The sequence below is a fragment of the Natrix helvetica genome (genome assembly GCF_964273705.1).
Source record: "Natrix helvetica genome assembly, chromosome: W".
Lineage (NCBI taxonomy): Eukaryota > Metazoa > Chordata > Lepidosauria > Squamata > Natricidae > Natrix > Natrix helvetica.
The window spans coordinates 71,340,933-71,355,552 of NC_138555.1; positions in this window are offsets into that span (position 1 = coordinate 71,340,933).

Sequence of the window (14,620 nt, forward strand, 5' to 3'; positions counted from 1 at the left end):
CAGAAGACCTGGAAGCAGCAGCTGAGCTGTCCTCTTCCTCGTTGCCACCCACACCAGCACGAGACCAGCATCAGGCTCGGCACCAGCTCTTCCCCTCTTCACAGAGCAGCCAGGGGGGATCTCCCCCTTCCAGAGATGATTCCCTGCCAATAGCAAGACGGGAAAGTGCTGAAGGGACAGCTCCTTCAAAAACCTCAGCAAATGAAGCTGCCTGGGAGAAGAGAGGCCAGAAAATTTGCTAAACAAGCTGAAGAGACGCAAGCCCTTTCCCCAGGAATCAGTGGAGGCCCAGCTGAAGGGCCCTTGCCAAACCCGGATGAAGGAAGCATTGGGGATGATGACCCGATGGTAAGCGTACCCATCTGCCCCTTTGCCATCAAAGCCAAACTCATAAGTGGTAGAAGGGGAGGTTGAGGCAATCGTGGACACCAGCTGCAACCAATGCATAATCAGCATGTCTATCGTGGAGCAGCTAGGCATACACACAAGACCCCTAACCAATCCCATTCAGTTTGAGCAAGTGGATGGAATGCTAATTGGAGGGGCCCCTACCAAGCTAATTACTGACTTGGTCAAGTTGCAGATAGGGCGCCACTATGAACTTCTCAGATTCACTATAGCTCCAAAAATGCATGAATCAATTATCCTGGGACTTGCATGGCTGGACAAGTGGGCTACCTACCATAAAGTGGGAAGATGGTGTTCAAAAATTGATCATAGGTTTTGGGCCGCTACCCCCCATGAAGCCAGAGGACTACCTGGGGACTATTGAACCCATCAAAGCTGACTGCCCAGAGTCTGCAGCCCCTGCAGCAGACGCAAAAACCCCAGACGTCCAGCAAGTGCTAAAAAAATACTGGGATCTGGAAGGGGTTTTCAGTGAGGAAGATTGCAACTACCTCCCCCCTCATTGGCCCACTGACTGTGCAATAGAGTTTGTGCCTGGGGTCACCCTACCAAAGCCGAAAATGTACTCCATGACTCCTAAAGGGATGATAGAATTAAGGAAGTACATTGACATCAATTTGAAGCGGGGCTTTATCCAACCAGCTAAGTCAGAAGTAGCAGCCCCCGTGCTCTTCAAAGAGAAGAAAGACGTGGGGATGGGGGGTGTTACAGCTCTGCATTGATCTCTGCGGGATTAACGCTGTATGCGTAAAGAACACCTCCCCACTCCCCCTCATGAAAGACATGTTGAACCACTTGGCTAAGGGCAAAGTGTTCACCAAACTGGACTTGAGAGAGGCATACGTATCAAGGTGGGGGATGAATGGAAGACCGCCTTTAACTGCCTCCTTGGCAGTTTCCAATTCAAAGTTATGCCATTTGGGCTACAAGGGGCCCCTGCAGTCTTCATGCAATACATAAATGAGGTGCTACATGAGCACCTATACCAGGGGTGGGGGTGGGGGTGTGCTCGTTTACCTTGATGACATCCTCATCTTTTCTTTTCTTTTTTTTTAAACAAAGTTTTATTGGGTTTTTAAAAGAAATAAAAAGGAAAGGGGTGGTGGAATAAGTTACAAATTTTGGCAGTCACAATATGTAGGAGGTGTCCCCACCCCCCGTACTCATAATTTTCATTTATACATAAATTAGTTTAATACTAAATATCAATATTTTGTCAGCATGTAAATTCAAATGATAATTTCAATCAATTTATATCAAGCAGATTTTCTTACTCATTTTTGTGATCTGAGTTTTCTTGGTATTGCCCCTTCTCCCCCCACCGGCAGGGCTCCGGCCCCTCCCGTGTCCTGTAAATCTGGTGTAAAATCATTGGATTTATCTAGGAGTACTTTATTTTTTTCCATAAAGGCCTGAGCCTCTGTGGTTGTGTTGATTCTAACTCTTGTATCCTCCCAGAATATTAACATGCCTTCAGGCATCAACCATCTGAACCACACCCCCTTCTGGTATAACTTCTTCGCTAATTGCGAATAGTTTTTTCTTTTCTCTCTCACTTTCTTAGGGATCTGTTTCAGAATGGTTATTTCTCTATCTTGATATTTCAAAGCTTGCCCCCTTTGTGCACTCAGAATCTCATCTCTTGTAGTCTTTCTAAGAAATTTAATGTGTACCTCCCTTGGAACATTGTGTGTTCTAGCATATGCTGAGTTTACTCTATAAACCAGATCCAAGTCCCACCCCATCTGTTGTTTTTCTTTTTGAATATATTCAGCCAAAAGGTTTGTCATGATGTCCCTTAAATCTTCGTCATCCGCCTCAACCACATTTTGAAACCTAAGGAAAAAGGACATTCTTTCAAATTCCGTTTTCATCTGGTGGATCTCAATCTCTTGGTTCCCCTTCTGCACCCCTTTCATCTCCCCCCTCATCTCAGCCGTCCCCTCCTCCAAAAGATCCAATCTCTGTGAGTTTTTACTCGTCTGGTCTTGATTCTCTTTAAGCTGCTGTCAGGCCTGTAGTTATGTTCTTTTTAGGATCTTTGGCCTGCCACACTTTCTTATAATTTTCTATGCTGTTTCAATAGTGTAGTAGTTGGGAGGAGGGAATAGAAAGGAGTAGGATTGTAGAATGGATTGTTGACATTCTTTTGTAGAAGCCAAGGTCATCTTTTGTCTCAGCACCTCGACACCTGGCCGGAAGAAGATGGGTGTACATGCCAGCGTGGGAGATGATGATTGGAACATGTGATGGATTTGTGGGTGTGGGGAGAGATCATGAACTTTCAACTAGGTGAACTTACAGGATGTAATTCAGAGTTGAAATTTCCATAGCCGTGCTAACATGCCTGCGGAATAAATTGCACCATTAAGGATGTTTTGCCTTGGACAATGATTTATTTCTGCATGGTATTTAGAACCCTAACAGCTGCTCTTTCATCTCCTTTAGTTGACTTTTTATGTCCTCCTGTCCCTTTAAGATTTGTTGAAACATCTGCTGGAAGTCCGTCTCAGAAGGCTTAGGCTGCAACAGGGAGGTTAGGGTCTGTTGTCCACTGGGACTGGATACTGTAGATGTCGAGGCGGAGACAGCAAAGCCCGGCTTCCCCGGGGGTGGTCTTTTAGGTGGCATTATGATGACCAGGAAAAGTACAAAGTCAATACAGAGAGGAAACAATTAGAGAGGAAAACCGCCAAGAGAGATTAGGAAGCAAGGAGTTCAAGCAGAAGGGAGCTCTTTCTAGTTATAGCTTCTGGTAATAGAGTAATAAAATCCTTTGTTCCAAGCGGAGTCCAATACAACAAGAGATTTATCTGAGTGTCACGGAGACAAAGACAAGATGCCTGAAGTTCCTATGGGTGGAGTCAAATTTCAGTGTCTGTGTGGACAACGGAAGCATGCCATCTTGCCCTGCCAGCTTCGGAGTTGAAGGGCATAACAGAAAGTTTTCAGAGTTTCCAAAGTTTTCAGATCATCACCTCATTTATAATATTACAGTCCCAAATCCGTCTTTGTTATGAGCGTGGATTCATTACTTGGCTCTCTCCCTTCCTCCTCCTCTAGAGCAGAGAGCAAAATCGTTTATAGCCGCCTGTCCGAGGGGGGGGGGCATCCTCATCTTTTCTGAGACCCTAGAAGAGCACGTGAAGCTAGTACAACAGGTCCTGAAAAAACTTCTAGCCACCAAGCTATATGCTAAATTATCAAAGTGTGAATTCCTCAAAACCTCACTAGATTACCTTAGCTATCGCATTTCCAATGAGGGGATAGAGATGGACCCAGGGAAAGTGAAAGCGGTGTTAGACTGGCAACCCCCATGCACCCGCAAACAGCTACAAAGCTTTCTTGGATTTGCCAAATTCTATAGGCAATTCATTCCGGCTTTTGCAGAAGTTGCCCTGCCATTGACTGAGCTGTTAAAAACAGGGCCTTCCCCGACAAAGCCAAAGGCAAACCAACCCATTGGGTGGACAATGGACTGTCAAAAAGCAGCAGTGCTGTTGCAAAAGAACAAAGAAGGACACCTCTTGCGTGTGCTTATGTCTCCAAAAACCTTACCGCTATTGAAAGAAGTTGGGCCATTTGGGAGAAAGAAGCATATGTGGTCAGGTGGGCCCTACTCACTTGGAGACATTTCCTGGAGGGAGGGGGGATGTGCCATTTGAGGTCTGGACTGACCATAAAAACCTTGAAGCCCTCAAAAGCCCCTGAAAACTGTCTCCAAAGCAAGTTCACTGGGCACAATACTTCCAAAGGTTCAAATTCGAACTGAAGCACATTCCTGCAGGGAAGAACTTGCTGGCAGATGCCTTGTCAAGAAAACTGCAATACGACAGTAAAAGGGAAGAAGTGGTTCACCCCATCCTTCCCCCTCCCCACCAAAAGGCGGCCCAAGTCACCACCAGAGGCCAGACTAACCAGCCGCATACCCTCAGCCAGGACCAGATTGCCCACAGCAATGAAATCAATACTGCCAGCAGACCCCTGGCTCAACAACAATAAGGACATCCTTATGATGAGAGATGACTTAGCCTAGAAAGGATCCAAACTGTACATTCCTGCAAACCTGAGGCTAGAAGTACTACAGTGAAGCCACGACGCAAAGTTAGGAAGCAACTTTGGATTCCTAAAACCGCTCCACCTAGCTAGGCATCACTTTTGGTGGCCAAAAATGAAAGCTGAAGTGGAAGACTACGTAAAAAGCTGTGCCACTTGCGCAACCATGAAAATACAGAGAGGCAAGCCCCCTGGATTGTTGCAACAAGTGGCCAATCCTAGCCGACCATGGGAAGAGATCGCAATGGAATTCATCACAGAGCTCCCAGACAGCGGTGGTAATAAAGTAATTTGGACAGTCATTGACTTATTTTCCAAGCAAGCCCATTTCATTGCTTGCTCAGGACTACCATCTGGAAAGAAGCTAGTGAAAATGTTTGTCAAACACATTTACCGCCTGCACGGAGTACCCATCTCAGGCCACGGAGTTCAGTTCACTGCCAAGTTCTGGAGAGAGTTCCTGAGGTCCATTGGGTCCACACAAGGACTTAGCTCGGCTTTTCATCCACGTACGAAAAGGGCCGCAGAGAGAGCCAATGCATTGGTGGAGCAATACATCTGTTGTTATGTGGATTACCAGCAAGACAACTGGTTGGATTTGCTACCTTTCGCCGAAGTTGCGTACAACAACGCTGTCCAGAGCAGCACTGGATTAACTCCTTTTCAAGTTACCAGTGGCATGGAATTCGTTCCCATGCCTGAACTGCCGAGAGACCCCCCCCCCCCTTCCATGTCTCTGACTGAATGAATGGACGCTCTTTAAAAGGGGTGGGAAAATACAAAAAAAGCTCTTGTGGAAGTAGCAGAAGAGTACAAGAAACAAGCTGATAAATACCACTTGCTCCAACCCCCCTTCCGTGTGGGGGATAAAGTTTTCTTGTTTACCAAATACATAAAGTTAAGAATGCCTAGCAAGAAATTAAGTCAAAATTTCTAGGTCCATTCCCAATAGTGAAAATAATTAACCCTGTTACGGTTCAACTCAGTCTGCCTAGAATTCTAGGGAAAATTCACCCAGTCTTTCATTGCAGCTTACTGAAGTTAGTGACTGGGTCTAGCCGAAGACCGTTGACCCAGCCTTCCCCTCCTCCAGTAGTGACAGAAGGAGAAACTCAGTACGAAGTGAAGAAAATTTTAGACTCTAGGTTGTATAGAGGTTGTTTGCAATATTTAGTGCAAAGGGGTACCCTTTGTCCGAAGCTACTTGGGTGAAAAGTTGGAATGTAAAAGCTGATAAGTTAGTAAAACAATTCCATGATAAATTTCCCGATAAGCCAAAGGGCCCCCCGGGGGGGAAAGGTGGTTAGTTATGCGTATGTTAACCCCCACATTCTTCTCTTTTCAGGAAACACTTTTCTTCTGAGAAGAGGCTGCCTGTCAGGCCTGCAGCCATATTCCTTTTGGATCTTTGGCCTGCCACACTTTCCATTATTCTACTATGCCTTTTCTATTGTGGGAAAATGGGAGGAGGGATTGTACGGAGTTAGATGCTTTGTAGCCAAAACAAAATTCCTTTCTAGAAAGCCAAGGTCATCCTTTGTCTCTGCACCTGACCGGAACTGGATGAGTGGAACTGCCAGCATGGCAGTGGGAGATTGGACCATGTGATGGACTTGTGGGTGCGGGGGCAAGATCGTGAACTTTCAATTGGGTGGGGAAAACTGGGAAGCTTTCAGATTCGGCTTTTCCCAGATGTACCAACATGGATCTCTTAATAAATTGGAACTTTGAGCAATACTTTGCCTTGGACTCTGATTTAATTTTGGATGATATTTGGAACAGTGACACTGCCACATCTTTGCAACAGCCGAGGACAGAAGAGTTCTCACAGGAGCAACGCCGGCGAGGAAGGCAGCCAGGTAGGAGGGAGGAGTAGTTCGAGCTCTCTGGAGTGAGTAAACAAGTGTGGGGAGGCAAAGGGGAGAGAGAAGAGAGAGCGCTGGGCAGGAGCCACAGGAGGAGGAGGGCGGCAGCTCTTCTTCGCCCCTGCCTGGAGAAGGATGCTCCCGGTGCAAGGAGACTGAGAGAGGGAGGCTCAAAGTGGCTCTCCACCCTAACCGGGGCCGCGGCCAAGGGTTGCTCTCGCCCTCAGGCAACAGCTCCACCTCCTCCCCTCCTCAAGCCCAGCAAGGAAGCCCGCTCCTGCCAGATCCACCCAAGGAAGGAGGGAGAGAGAGAGCCTGACTTGGCCGAGCTGCCTCTCCCCAAGCTAGAAGAAGCAGCAAGCACCAGGCCACCACCCCTTCCAGGTTAGCCTTAAACTCCACCCCACACTGCCTGAGAAAAGGAGCTTTATTTTCTTGCTCGCGCTGGGGAACATTGCGGTCTCTGCCCTTAACTGCTTCTTCTGGTTCGGGGAATGGCAGCTCGGCCAAGCCAGGCTCGCTCTCTCTTCAGTTACAGAGGGAAGAGATGGGGAGGCTGCTGGGTGGCCGTCCAGGAAGGGTGTGTTGGGTCCTGACTCCCGTCCCGTCTCATCCTGTCCCCTCAGATTCTGCGGGCAGCCACTTTGCCAAGCTGCCCTGGGATCACTATGAGGAAAAATCCTGCTGGCAGCAGTGAAGCAATGCAGCAAAGGGTCCTTCTGAGGCCGGTATCGGCGACGAGGACGCGCTTCCCTCACTCTAAGCAGCCCCCCCGCCCCCTCCGGGCTTGAGAGATGCATGCTAGGGCAACCCACATGCCATTGAGAGCCACAGCCAGCTCGGAGCGTCAGTTCTTCCTTGCCTTGTTGCCTTTGCTGCCATTTCATCCCGGGTGGGAGCAGATGGTTTTTCCCTGTTGGGGCTGGAAGCGGTCACTGTTAAGTCCTCACAGCAATCAGCTGCTTTGCCTTCTGCAAAGTGGGCAGCCACAGCAGCATCCTAAGGGCTCCAGATCCACCGCCATCGAGGGAAATGTAGACGGAAAGTTGTGCACCTCTGCAGCGCCTGTAAAGATGGCAGCAGAAGCTTTCTCTTGGGCTGGCAGAACATTTGGCAACTCTAGGCGGGTGAGCTTCTCCCAGGATCCCGCGCTAGGAAATCTCCTGTGGGATGTAGCAGCCCCGTAGGGTGGGGAGTGGGGAGAGGTGTCCTGCCAATCTTGGGAAAGGAGGCGCGCGATAAGAAGGTCGTTCATTCTCCTCATTCTCTTTGTGAGCTGCTTTGCACCTTGTTTGGGGCGTCCCCTCCCCTTCTCACCTCCCCCTTGCCCTGGCCAGAGCAGTCACGTGGTGGCAGTGTGTGGGCTGCTGACCAACCCAGTGCCTGCCTGGTTGTGGCCAGAGCAGCAGGGCTGCCCCAGAGGGTCTCCCAGTACAGGAAGGGGCGCCAAGAGAAAGCAGGGTTGCCGAAGGGCCAACTGCAGCCGGCAACGGGGCATGAAGGAATGGCTGTGCAGCAGTGCTGGGAGCACCCCCAGGTCAGTGGGGGGGGGGGGTTGCGCAGGGCTGGAGGCAGCGGGGAGGCGGGGGCCAAGGCTGCCCTGAGTGCCTGCAACGGGATGCAGCAGTTCCCCAGGGTGGGAGGTGGTTGGAGGCCCCCCACCTGCCCCGTGGCCAGTTTGGGCCTCACTTGAAGGGACTCCTGCTTGAAGGAACAGGCGGTGGGGGTCTTCCTCTCACCAAGCCCACACAAAGCGCCCCAGCCTGGGCTTATGCAGTGTCCCGATGGCAAATCACCACCTGCTAACTTAAGGGAGTCGGGCAAGGCTCGGCTCAGCCCTGATGCTCCCAAAAAGGCTGCCTGGCAGGTGAGGCTGAGCATCTCGTGGGAGCGGCGGGTCAGGTTTCCAAGAGGGGAAGCCTCCACGCAGCTCTGGGATGGCTCAGCGAAGCCTCCCGATGACCTTCCCAGGAAAGCAGCAAGTGAGTGGGTGGGCAGCGGCAAGTGGTAAGGGAAGCGAGGCTGCCTCCTTCCTTCGAGAGCAGTGGCTGCGGGGAAAGCAAGGCAAAATGGGAGGCCCCCTGCTGGCAGAGGCTCCACGTTGAAGGCGAGGGAAGGGTGCAGCAGTGGGAGAGGCTGGCCGTCCCCCAAGCCAGCTGTCGCAGGAAGGAGGCAGAGATGCTGCCTAGGGCTCGCTTCCCTTACCATCTCCTCCCTACTGGCTGCAGCCCAGGCCCTCCTGCTTAGCTGGGCAGCTGGGCGGGAAAGTGGTGAGTGGGCGAGCGGGGTTGAGTGGTAAGGGAAGTGAGCCCTGGGCCACCATCCCTGCCTCCTTCCTCCAAGAGCTGCGGGCGGCAGGGAAAGTGAGGCATCTTTGCCAGCCTCCCAGCTGGCAAAACAGAAGTTTTCATGGTTCTGTGGGCGTGGCTAAGTGGGGGGGGCATGTGACTGAGTGGGCATGGGTGTGAGTAATGTCAAGTTGGCCACATCCACTCAGTCACATGCCCCCCTACCCATGCCCACAGAACCAGTAGTAAAAAAATTTGAAAACCACCCCTGGGTTAACACCTTTGTATATTTAGGTGTAACTTTTTCCAAGACTGGATCTTGGACTTGCCATCATCAATGGAGTACATTTAGAGCAAAAGCCCGTTTGGATTTACTGTTTAAACTAAAGAACCATAGTTACCCAGGCTCCCTAGCCCTATTAATTAAGGTTTATAAAGGTAAGGTTACCCCTATGCTCTTGTATGGAGCAGAAGTTTGGGGTCTATACTCAACCAGAGTCCTAGAACAAACACAGTCCCGTACTTGAGATGTATTTTGGGTGTAGATCCAAGAACATCTGCTGCAGCAGTTAGAGCTGAATTGGGAATTCATACAATTCATGCACTATCCAAAATTAGAGCATATAACTACTGGTGCAAAGTCAATGAAATGGAGACTGATAGACTCCCCAAGTTATGTCTACTAGAGCAAATAAAATTGCAATCACAAATCTCCTGGATCACCAAACTAACAAATGTGGTAAGAAGCTGTGGCCTTCCTGTCTCTTGCATAACAGGAGAACAACTCAAAAAAAGAGCTGCCCAAAGAATTAAGGATATAGAAGCACAAAATGATATAGCTATCCTTAGTAAGGTGGGTAACTTGAAATGGCTGAGTAAATACAAACGTACCTTTCAAGTAGACCGCTATTTGAAGTTACAACTGCCAAAACATCTTAGGGAGATATTTATGTGAGCAAGATTCGAACAGCTTGACACAATGGTCAGATATGGGAGATTCCATTCTATACCCTACAATGAGTGTCTCTGCATTTGCGGAGCGGCAGAGGTAAAAGACCTGGCTCACATCCTATTTGATTGTTGCTTGCATAAGGGGGTGAGAGACAGGTACTATCAGCCTCTGTTTCGCTATTTGCTTTCTGCTGCCATAGAAATGGGGGGGGGGGTATTTGGGAGGGGAAGTTTAAGTACAGGAGAGATTGTAAAAAGGGAGTTTTGTTCTCACCTTCTACTGCGCATGCTGGAAACTAGTGCTTGGTGTTGGTCAAGGCCAACCGTCCTGCATACCAACCTGATGATGCTCCTTGAAGATGGAACTCACATGACACCTAAGGGATTTGCAGATTGGACACTGGGATGAGGGTTACCAGGGGGAGGGGGTTTGGTCACATATTGATATGTATGATTTCGCACACTTTTGCCTCAGATCTTGCTTTGCTTAGCTGCTATCTTTTCATAACCAGTAAAAGTACTCTTAATTCTGCAAAATGGAGTTAAGTGGTTTCTTTCTTGGTTGCTGAGGGAGGCCGGCTCGACAGGTACCTTGGTCTATATACCAAACAAATGACCCATTGGGATCCCCATATCAAAACAACCTTATGAGCGGACAGAACCTGAAAATAACATTTAACACAGCACAGTACTTAAACAAAATGGTTCAGATGAAATCTGCATATGTGGGACTGATTGGGGTAGATTGCATGGGTGACACTGAAATATAATTTTATCATATTTTATCAATATCTTAAATTATTGTATTCTTTTCCAATTACATTTTAAATCATATTTTATTCCAATTTCATTTTAAATGGTATTTTATCAAATTACATTCTAAATTGCTTTTATCAAATTTTAGTAAGAATTTGTTTCTGGAACTTTGCACTTTGATATGGCCCAAGGGCTAATCAATAAAGACAATATGTATCCCACCTTTATTATTTTGAGAAATAACTCAACGTGGGGAACATATCCAACACACCCTTCTCCTATTTTTCCCCACAACAACCCTGTGAGGTGGGTTAGGCTGAGAGAGAGAGTGACTAGACCAAAGTCCCCAGCTAACTTTCATGGCTAAGGTGAAACTTGAACTCATGGTCTCCTGCTTTCTAGCCTAGTGCCTTAACCACTAGAGAAGAACTGATTTGCTTAAAAACCAAATGATTTGGACTTACAGCCATGTGATTCTCTTAATGGCAGCCGTAAAAACAATTGTAAAATTTGGTTTGATCACGGGATGCCTCAACTTAATGACCAATTAAACTTATGAATGAAGTTGTGGTCCCAATTGCGGTTGTAAGTTGAGGACTATTTTTAAAAAAAGCAAAGCCATTTAATGTTCCTTTTCATTAGTTTTCAGCAAGTGCACCTTTCCCTCCCTTGTTAAACTATTGTAATTTGCTATGCCATATCACTTATCAAAGTACCTCAGCCTTTCCCAGCCCGAGGCTTTTCAAATGTGTTAGGTGTTATGGTCCCAACACATCTGGAAGATACCTGCCTGAAGAAGGCTGTCATTGGACACAATACAAAGGACAGGAGGCACCAAATACAGAAAATAAACTCTCAGGCCTGCAGCCATATTCCTTTTGGATCTTTGGCCTGCTACACTTTCCATTATTCTACTATGCCTTTTCTATTGTGGGAAAATGGGAGAGGGGATTGTACGGAGTTAGATGCTATGTAGCCAAAACAAAATTTCTTTCTAGAAAGTCAAGGTCATCCTTTGTCTCTACACCTCTGCACCTGACCGGAACTGGATGGGTAGAACTGCCAGCATGGCAGTGGAAGATTGGACCATGTGATGGGCTGGTGGGTGTGGGGCAAGATCGTGAACTTTCAATTGAGTGGGGAAAACTGGGAAGCTTTCAGATGTGCCAACATGGCTCTCTTAATAAATTGGAACTTTGAGCAATACTTTGCCTTGGACCAGCGATGGCGAACCTTTTTTGGCTCGCGTGCCATAAGTGGGGGGAGCGCAGGGGGGTCATGTGCATGCGTGCCGCACCCATAATGCAATGTGTGACCCCCCCAGTGCGCATGCACACACTACAGGCGCAACCCCATTTTTTGCATGCTTTTTTCGCCCTCCCCAGGCTCCAGAGGCTTTATAGGAGCCTGGGGAGGGCAAAAACAGCCTCCCCCGCCCCCCCCCCCCCGGAAGCCCTCCAGAGGCTTCAGGGACCTTCAGGAGGCTTCCCTGAAACCTCTGGAGCAGTCAAAACGACCCTCCGAGCAAACCAGAAGTGACTTCTGGTTTGCTCGGAAGGTCATTTTGAGTGCTCCGAAGGCTTCAGGGACCTTCAGGATGCTTCCTTGAAGCCTCCGGAGCAGTCAAAATGAACCTCCGAGCAAACCGGAAGTCACTTCCGGTTTGCTTGGAGGGTCGTTTTGAGCGCTCCGAAGGTTTCAGGGACCTTCAGGATGCTTCCCTGAAGCCTCCGGAGCAGTCAAAACGAACCTCTGAGCAAACCAGAAGTCCGTTCCCGAACTTCCGGTTTGCCCGTAGGGCTGGTTTTTTGCGCTCCGGAGGCTTCGGGGAAGCTCATGAAGCCTCCGGAGGGCCTCTTGGGGGGGGGGGGAGGCTCTTTTCACCCTCCCCAGGCTCCTATAATTATTATTATTATTTTATTATTATTATTATTATTTTATTAAATTTATAGACCGCCCCCTCTCCCCGAAGGGACTCGGGGCGGTGTACAGACACCACATTAAAACCTAATATAAAATAGATACACTTAAAAACCAATTAAACTATAAGGCTGTACAGGGTAATAAAAGTTAAAAATTAGCTTAAAACAACCCCAAAAATTTAAAAGTACAGAATTGAGGGACTAGATCGGGATTAGGCCAGGCCCGCTAAACTAAACAGGTGGGTCTTGAGCATCTTACGGAAGGAGCGGAGATCAGTGATTGTTCTGATGTCACGGGGGAGGTCATTCCAGAGGGTCGGGCCCATCACAGAGAAAGCCCTACTCCTGGGCGTCGCCTGCTGGCACTGCCTCGTGGACAGCACCCGGAGGAGCCCCTCCCTGTGAGAGCGGATCGGTCGAAGGGATGTATGGGGCAGGATATGATCCCGCAAGTACCTTGGTCCTGTGCCATGGAGCTCTTTAAAGATGATAGCCAGTACCTTGAAACGCACCCGAAAAGCCACAGGTAGCCAGTGTAGCCCGCGCAGGAGAGTTGTTACGTGGGAGTACCTCGAGACTCCCGCAACAACCCGCGCGGCCGCATTCTGAACTAGCTGCAGCCTTCGAGTGCATCTCAGGGGGAGCCCCATGTAGAGAGCATTACAGTAGTCCAGCCGAGACGTCACAAGTGCATGGGTGACTGTGTGGAGGGCATCCCGGTCCAATAGGGGGCGCAATTGGCGCACCAGGCGAACCTGGTGAAACGCCCCCCTTGCCACGGCCGTCACATGGTCGTCCATTGACAGCCGGGCATCTAGGAGGACGCCCAAATTGCGAACCCGATCCATGGGGGCCAGCTGTTCGCCCCCAATGGCCAGTGATGGACATAGCTGGTTGAACCGGGGTGCCGGTAGCCACAGCCACTCCGTCTTGGACGGGTTGAGCCTGAGTCTGTTACCTCCCATCCAGATCCGCACGGCTTCTAGACACCGGGACATCACTTCGATGGCATCGTTGGGGTGGTTCGGGGTAGAAATGTACAGCTGGGTGTCGTCAGTGTACAGATGGTAGTCTACCCCGAATCCACGGATGATCTCGCCCAGCGGCTTCATATATATGTTGAACAGGAGAGGTGAGAGGACCGACCCCTGGGGCACTCCGCAGGTGAGCAGCCTCAGGGTCGACCTCTGCCCCCCTGTCAACACACATTGCGCTTGGCCAGAGAGGTAGGAGGAGAACCACCGCAAAACGCTGCCCCTCACCCCCAGCCCCTCCAGACGATGCAATAGGATACCATGGTCGATGGTATCAAAAGCCGGCGAGAGGTCTAATAGGACCAGGATGGAGGAACAGCCCCCATCTCTGGCCCTCCAGAGATCATCCACCAACGCGACCAAAGCTGTCTCTGTGCTGTGGCCGGGCCGGAAACCGGACTGGCACGGGTCTAGATAATCCATTTCTTCCAGGTGGCGTAGGAACTGTTGTGCCACCACACTCTCTACAACCTTCGCCAAAAAGCAAAGGTTGGAGACGGGACGATAATTAGACAATATAGCAGGGTCCAGGGAAGGCTTCTTGAGTAGGGGCCTCACCACCGCCTCTTTTAAGATGGCCGGCAAGAACCCCTCTCTAAGAGAAGCGTTGACTAGTTCCTGGAGCCAGCCTCGTGTAACCTCCCAGGATGCCAGTATAAGCCAGGAGGGACACGGGTCCAGTAAACATGTGGTGGCTCGCAGTCGCCCACGCAACCTGTCCATATCATCGGAAGTAACAGAGTCAAACTCCTCCCAGCCTAATCCCTCAAGACCCACCTCCGACATCTCTTCTGGACCACTAAAGGGGACCCACTCGCTGCGAATCTGAGCTATTTTGTCCTGCAGATATTCCCCAAACTCCTCTGCTCTACCCTGTAAAGGGGCTTCCCGCGGCCTCTGAAAAAGGAGGGAGCGGGTCACCCTAAACAGGGCGGCAGGGCGGTTATCTGCGGACGCAATAAGAGTGGCACAATACTGACGTTTGGCCACTCTCAATGCCACAAGGTAAGTCCGTAAATGGGCTCTCACCTGTGATCGGTCAGATTCAGAGCGTGACGATCTCCATCTGCTCTCTAGGCGTCTCTTTCGGCGCTTCATCACCCTCAGCTCCTCGGTGAACCAAGAGGCCTGGGTGGATCGCTGCCGTGAGAGAGGCCACAAAGGCGCAACCCGGTCCAAGGCCCCAGCGGGCGCACTATTCCATGCAGCCACTAGGTCCTCCATCCGGGCGCGGGTCAGGGCTACAGGACATGGCCCAAGCTCCGTCTGGAACTTATCAGGCTCCATCAGGCGCCTGGGGCGGAACCATCTAGGACATTCCGGTTCCGCCTCCCCGCAAT